At 40.3% G+C, this 6337-nt stretch overlaps 1 long non-coding RNA gene across 1 annotated transcript; it reads right to left on the bottom strand.

The window, feature by feature from the left end:
* Nucleotides 1-3548: 3548 nt before the first annotated feature.
* Nucleotides 3549-6123, bottom strand: LOC146437889 (uncharacterized). The gene is made up of 3 exons (XR_014851582.1): nucleotides 5927-6123; nucleotides 5454-5633; nucleotides 3549-3898 (listed from the first exon to the last, which is right to left on the bottom strand). It is a non-coding gene; the product is annotated as an uncharacterized LOC146437889 (long non-coding RNA).
* Between the last annotated feature and the right edge of the window lie 214 nt (nucleotides 6124-6337).

The following is a 6337-nucleotide window of genomic DNA, read 5'->3' as shown; positions in this document are numbered from 1 at the left end:
CCTACAAGCAAATAAGTTTTCCTTTATTGAATACATGCATTTCTTTCTTACCTCAAACCAGGAAATTTAGCTTCAGTGCCAACGTGTGCTTTGTTTTACAGAGAAATTTGGTCATCAGTACTGCTGCCAGCTGTGGTGTTACTGCCAGTGTTGGGATATCTGGAGTTTCACTTCAAGCCCCAGAACAAGTGACTGCGTGACAGCCTCAGTTTCCACATCTTTTCAAGTAATATTTTAGCCCTCCTAGTTGCAGAAGAAAACTTGAAACATGACCAAAGAGCACTCTAGAGAATGAAAGGACTCTCTGTTCTAAAATACCATTATTTTGTAGTCCAATAAGGGTTGGGGTAGTTTGAGTTATATATTCATTTTTGCCAGTGTGGTATTTCATTATTAAAGGGAAACCATTTACAGCCACAGTGGATTTGCAGTTACAGCTTTATTGGTCTCAGGCTATATTTATATATTCTTTCTTAGTTCACATTTCTTGGAGCATAACATTGCCTTTTTATGCACAGTTTTCCTCTGAGGTTCAAATAATCCCCCTCAGATTTAGAGAATGTAAAAATTTTACATATTGTTCAATATCCTTGAAGCACCACTGCATAAAACAGGTAATAATGTGGACAGCCATGCTACCTTGCTGTGAGCTGCTGACAATTTCCAGTGTGGGTGTGAAGAGTCAATTTGTCAAAGTCTTTACAAAACCAAAAATAAAAAGGTACAAAAAATATACAGTCTTTGGTGTTTTACTAAAGTGAAGAAACAAACACACTGACTAAATTTTTCAGCCTTTCCCACTGATGCTTGGCATCCTTTCCATTGATAGTTATTTTAGCCCTTATATCAGAACGATAAAAAAGCAAGCTAACCTCAAACTCTATTGTTTTGCTCCATCTGTATTTTAGCAAATACACCTAAAGCAATATTGCACCAGAAATTGCCTATGACTTACCTGTGTGTTTCATTATACTTACTTCCATAAACAGGGCAAATTTGCATTGAAAAATGCAGTAGTAACAGTGCAGGAATATTTTGTCTAGTTAGGCTTTCTGTCCTCTTAAAATTGTTTTTAAAAGTACTTAGGTTTTAGCCTACTACATATATTAAATTTTTTATATAAAGTAGAACTTCAAAGAACTTGAATTTAGCAGTAGAAAATCAAGATATTTTGATGGCTATGTACAGAAGTTTCTCTAAAAATTCATGCTGTGGGACATATTAAAATGTAGATATTTTGTTCAGCATTTTTTAATGGAAACATTGGAATATCTCATGGACTAGAAATGTCAGTAGCAAAATTCTTCTGCACAAAATAATGTTAAAAATATGAGACACCAGGCTCATAAATGTTTTTAACTGCTTAAAACCCAAGATAGCCACCTTTTCTTTGTAGGATGGAATTGCTTAAACCTCATTGAGTTGATTTAGAGACAGCTGCTAATGTGAAAAATTCCACTAAATCTCTAAGTGCCTTTATGCAGGCAACTAAAGACCAAAACACACTTAGTCTGTGGGGTTTTTTTTTTACAAAAGATTTTTTCAAGGCCGATAGAATGACTGCACCTCTGACTATCAGGATTGTTTGTTTGCACTACCAACAGACTCTGTTACGATATCCGTTAGCACAGAGCATGTTTTTCCTACTCTTTCCCACTACATGTCTTTCCCAGTCTTACACACCTGGAGCCCTACTGATACGCTACAGGGACTCAAAACATGTTTGAGGGATCTGGCTCAATGTTTATTCACCTGCAATAGATATAAATCAGGCCCATATTTGTAGGGTTGTTGTATGTTTGAGGAATTCACAAGAAACACATCACTGTTAAAAGGGTGCAGCCACCTCTGTCTCTCTCCCTGTAAGCTCCCATTGCTGCTGCAAGCAAAACACAAGATAGAAGGAGGGCTCTGCACTCACATGTTTCATGTTCCTGCTCCAAAAACTGTATTTCCATCCCAAGCCACAGTTTATTTCACCATCTCATAAGTCTTGGATGTCAATAAAAACAGCCTCATTTTTGTGCTCAGGGCTTATATCCTAATGTAGTAGACAACATATTTTAATGGAAGGGCACTGATTTACCCTATACATTATAACTTGGCTCACTGGCTTCAGAAATTACTTATATCTGGATTATGTATTTGAAAAGCTGTTTTTGTTGACTAGTCACCACATGGCTGTCTCTTGACTTTGTGACCTCCTCACATGGAGTTGCAATGTGTAGCTTAACAGCCAAGGTGCTTCCAAGGGCACCATCCTAGGTCCATTCTTTTGTTGCTGCTGCGCTAATGATGTTCAGCTATTTTGATCTTATTAGTCAGAGAGAAGCTTAGGCAGAACTACAGGGGCTGAGAGAAGAAAGTTATGGTGGGAAAAATACTGCAGTCCTAAGTCATATTTCATGCTTAGATATCGGCAGTCAGAAGAACTGGAAGAGAGAGACCATAAACAGTTATTCCAGGGATACAAAAAACAGTGGGTTTGCAAACTTAGAGCTAGGAACTTCATGTCATGTAAAGAGTCACACAGAATGTGTTTATAGGATCTGCATCCTGTCCTGAGCTAATGAAATGGGAAACAGTGAGTCAGTCTCAGTTTCTCATGTTATTCGAAGCGCATGGAATGATTGTATGGTTGGCTGTCTCAGAAGAAACAAAACAGAAATATGTGTTTGAACCATGCTTTAATTTTCCAAAAGCCTGCATAAATCCAACTGCTATCTATCCAGACATATATCTCATCTTTATTGTGGTAAACTGCAATGAGCTCATTCTTCTTGGGCCTGGTTAGAAAATAGGCAGCAGTATGAGACTGCAGTGGACCTCAGAACTGAAAAGCAAGATGTGTTTTCTGTTCCAATTGTACTTGTCATTTTTACTGTGCAAGATGTTGTTGGACATTAAGCTGCTGAGCTGAGTTTCTGTGGTTTCTCTTTTCCATTTGGCTTCCTCTGGACAAGCAATGGAAAAATGTATCAGATTTCTCATCAGTCTTATGAGGGGATACTCAGTGCATTGGTTTGTCCAAGCTATAGTTTTTAACAGTGCCAGCTTTGTTTTTAGACCACTAGTGTCAGAGACATCTCAGAACATTACAAAATATCTGATTATAAAGAGCCTATTGTACTTAAATGCAAGCATTATAGCTTTCCTAGCAGCCAACACTATGACTATGCTAATATCCTAGCATGCACTATAAACCTGTATTTGCACCCACTCATTACAGGAATCACTGAAAAAACTGTTTCCAGATTTCTCATTGCTCAGTTTTGTTTCTGTTTGTAAATGTTGTGAGATTTGAGGGGGCTTAGGTTACTTGGTCTAAGAAGACCCTGGGAGCTTCTGAGTTGCAGGAAATGGGGCTGGAAAAAGGAGAGTTACAGGAGATTTGGCAGCTGAACAGAATTTAATGTTGGGCAGATAGAGTACGCAGGAACAGCCAGGCCAGCACACTCATTTCCTGCATCTCTTATTCCATAAAAAAGTGAGGTAAAGAGATGTTTCATAATGAACATCTTCTTCTGAAACTCATAGCAAGAAGCCAAAATTCACATATAATGAATCTGAGACTAAGTTATGCTCCAAGACAGTATGTATCAGACATTTTTTTTAACATAGCCTCTCTCAAACTTAAGACAACTCTTCTCTGCTTGTGCCTTTTTTTGGTTTGTTTGTAGCTACCTACCATCTCCTGCAATCCAACTTCCAGCATCGATAGGCTTGAACTCTGTGGCTTAACCTCCTTATCCAGAGCAGCTATTACTGCTGCTGCTCTGTGTCTGGCTTCCCATGCCTTCATTCCTTTGGTGTATTTCAGACTTCCTGTTGTTGCTATCAGAATGAGTCCTGCTGGCAAGCACTTTCTGACACATGCAAAATACAATGCATGTCTGCTCTGATAAGGAAACAACGTTGCCAAGAAAAGTAGGTAAAATCCCTGTGCCAAAATATACCCCAGCAGTCCAGCTTCCTAGAAGACTGCGTATCTGCCCCTTCACAGATATCAAACATCTTCCTGTTCTCTGCATTTGTACTTTCAAATTTATTCAGCAATCCAGATGGGAATAAATGCCTTCCCTAGCATGTGTTAGGCGGTAAGTAGCCTACAGAAAACCCTAACCCTAAACCCCAACCCTAACTCTAAACCTTAACCCTCGCGTGGGAAACGGCGGGGGCCTTCCTGAGGGGAGCAGGGGCGCGACCAGGACTGAGCTGGCTTCCCCAGTGCCTGCAGCCGCTGGCACACCTCCCGCCTGCCCTCGTCGATGCGGACACTGTCGCCGGTGCCCCCGCACCAGGTGGTGTTGTGGAAAATTGCGCTGAAAGAGAGAAATCAGGCTTTTTATTTTTGTTCAGGCGTCCAAAATAGACGCCTATAGGGCGGGGTCTTGTTGTGGTACCAAGCGCAAGTTGGTGGCTGTAATGGCAGTCAGTTCTGTCAGCACTCCGGATGGTGGCTGACGGCAAAAATCACACCACAAAGGAACAAAATGGGGCTGTCGTCATGTGATATAGAACAAAGATGGTGTGAGACCAGATGTCATGTGATGGCTGGTCAAAGATGGCGGCCTCCACAGTGCCGCCTTGGTAAAGATGGCGGCGCCTTGTGCGTGCACATTTCGATAGATACCAAGTTGGCGCCTCGCAGAGGATTTTGCACCCAAACTAAATCCGGACTCTGACGGTGCTCCCGCCTGCCCAACGGGATGGCAGAGGTCACATCTGCTTGCAGTAGTCCTGTGGAGAGTGCAGTGATGTTTGTGTGGAAACATGATGGGGGGGGAAAGCACAGGAAACGGAGAAGTTACATCCATATCCTAACAGCACCTCTAATGGGACAGACATTTTAGGGTAAAATACAGCTGAATGTCAGTCAGACTTCCCTCTGGTCTTGCAGGACTGCTTACTGAAGGGTCCCTGTAACAGGAGAGTGACAGGGTGGTTGGGTGCCAGAGTCTCAGCTTTCATGGAGCACCGAGAGACAAACTAAGTACTAAGGGTCGAGGAATTCTTCCCTTTTTATGTGACAGGTTTTCAACCTGTGAGCTGTGATTCTTTGCAAAAGCTCTAGGAGTGCAGACATGCATATGACCTAAAAATACTAAGGAAGGTCTTAAAAATACCTTTAAAAAGTTGTAAAAATGCTCTAAAAGTATCCTGAAAATTCCCTGAAAAAGGTCTCAGACAACCTTCGGTCTATGCAATCCTAAACAAGCCCTGAAAAAGTGAGCCCTCAGATAATTTTACAAAGTCTTAAAAATACCTTAAAAAAATTTCTGAGAAGGCCTAAGAGAGCTCTATAAACAGTCAAAAAACCCTAAAAAAGCTACAAACAAGCCTCTAAAAAACTACGAAGTATTTTAAAAAAACCTTGAAAAAGAACAGAGAAAAAAAACCCCTAAAAATCCTTAAAATAACCCTCCAGAAACTATTTACTCTCCAAGCTTTACCTGTAATTCTGTAGTGTGCAGACATGTCATGTGTATGTTTTTGGAGTGTGTCTTGTCCTCCTGTGAGAGTTCTGGTGTTGCCCTGGTGTTAGGGTTACTGGCTGCAGCTGCTGTGAGGGTTGTGGTGGTATCCTGGCTGTAGAAATCTGACGAAAAATCCCATAAGACATCATAGAAAAGCTGTAAAACAAACCCGAACAACCTCTAAGAGACCTAAAGAAAAATTCTAAATAGTCATAAAAAAGGTATTTTAGATCATCCACAAATAGCTGGAAAACACACAAAAAATATTTCACACATTCACACTTTTGGTAATCTGTTATATTGCTGGGCAGTTCCTCATCAGGAATGCACTGATTGACATTCATCTCTGCTTACACTCATCTAAACTTTTGTTCCAGACAGCTGGTATAAGACTACAACTTTTTTAAGGGAAAAAACTCCACACCAAACAACAGGAAAAAATGAATTACCAGCATTCTGTGCTGCCACATATTGCACTTCAGGCTGTTCAGCGGCAATGAAAACTGCCTGTAGTAACAAAAAGCTATTAATAAACCACTACACATTATACCACTCACCTCTTAAAACTAACTTTATGATATACACTGTCAGATATTTGGAGTTATAAAACTATGATGAGGGACATTAACACCATGGGTCTTTGCAGCAACACTGCCTTATCTCAATTTAATGTTAAAAAGCACTGATTTATAATCAAGACCTATACAAATAAGTTTGGGGTACCATGAGAAGATGGCTAGGCTAAGACCAGTTTATAAAAATTGCTTCTCTCCTTCATCTCACCATGAAGAAAGGAGCACATACAACCTATGTGTTATGCTCCAACAAGTTAAGGTAATTTATTTTCCTTTACAGTTGGA

The sequence above is a fragment of the Lichenostomus cassidix genome, chromosome 4 (genome assembly GCF_008360975.1).
Source record: "Lichenostomus cassidix isolate B80296 chromosome 4, HeHo_3.0, whole genome shotgun sequence".
Classification (NCBI taxonomy): domain Eukaryota; kingdom Metazoa; phylum Chordata; class Aves; order Passeriformes; family Meliphagidae; genus Lichenostomus; species Lichenostomus cassidix.
The sequence above is the reverse complement of the archived record's forward strand: the minus strand, read 5'-3'. Positions and strand labels throughout refer to the sequence as shown.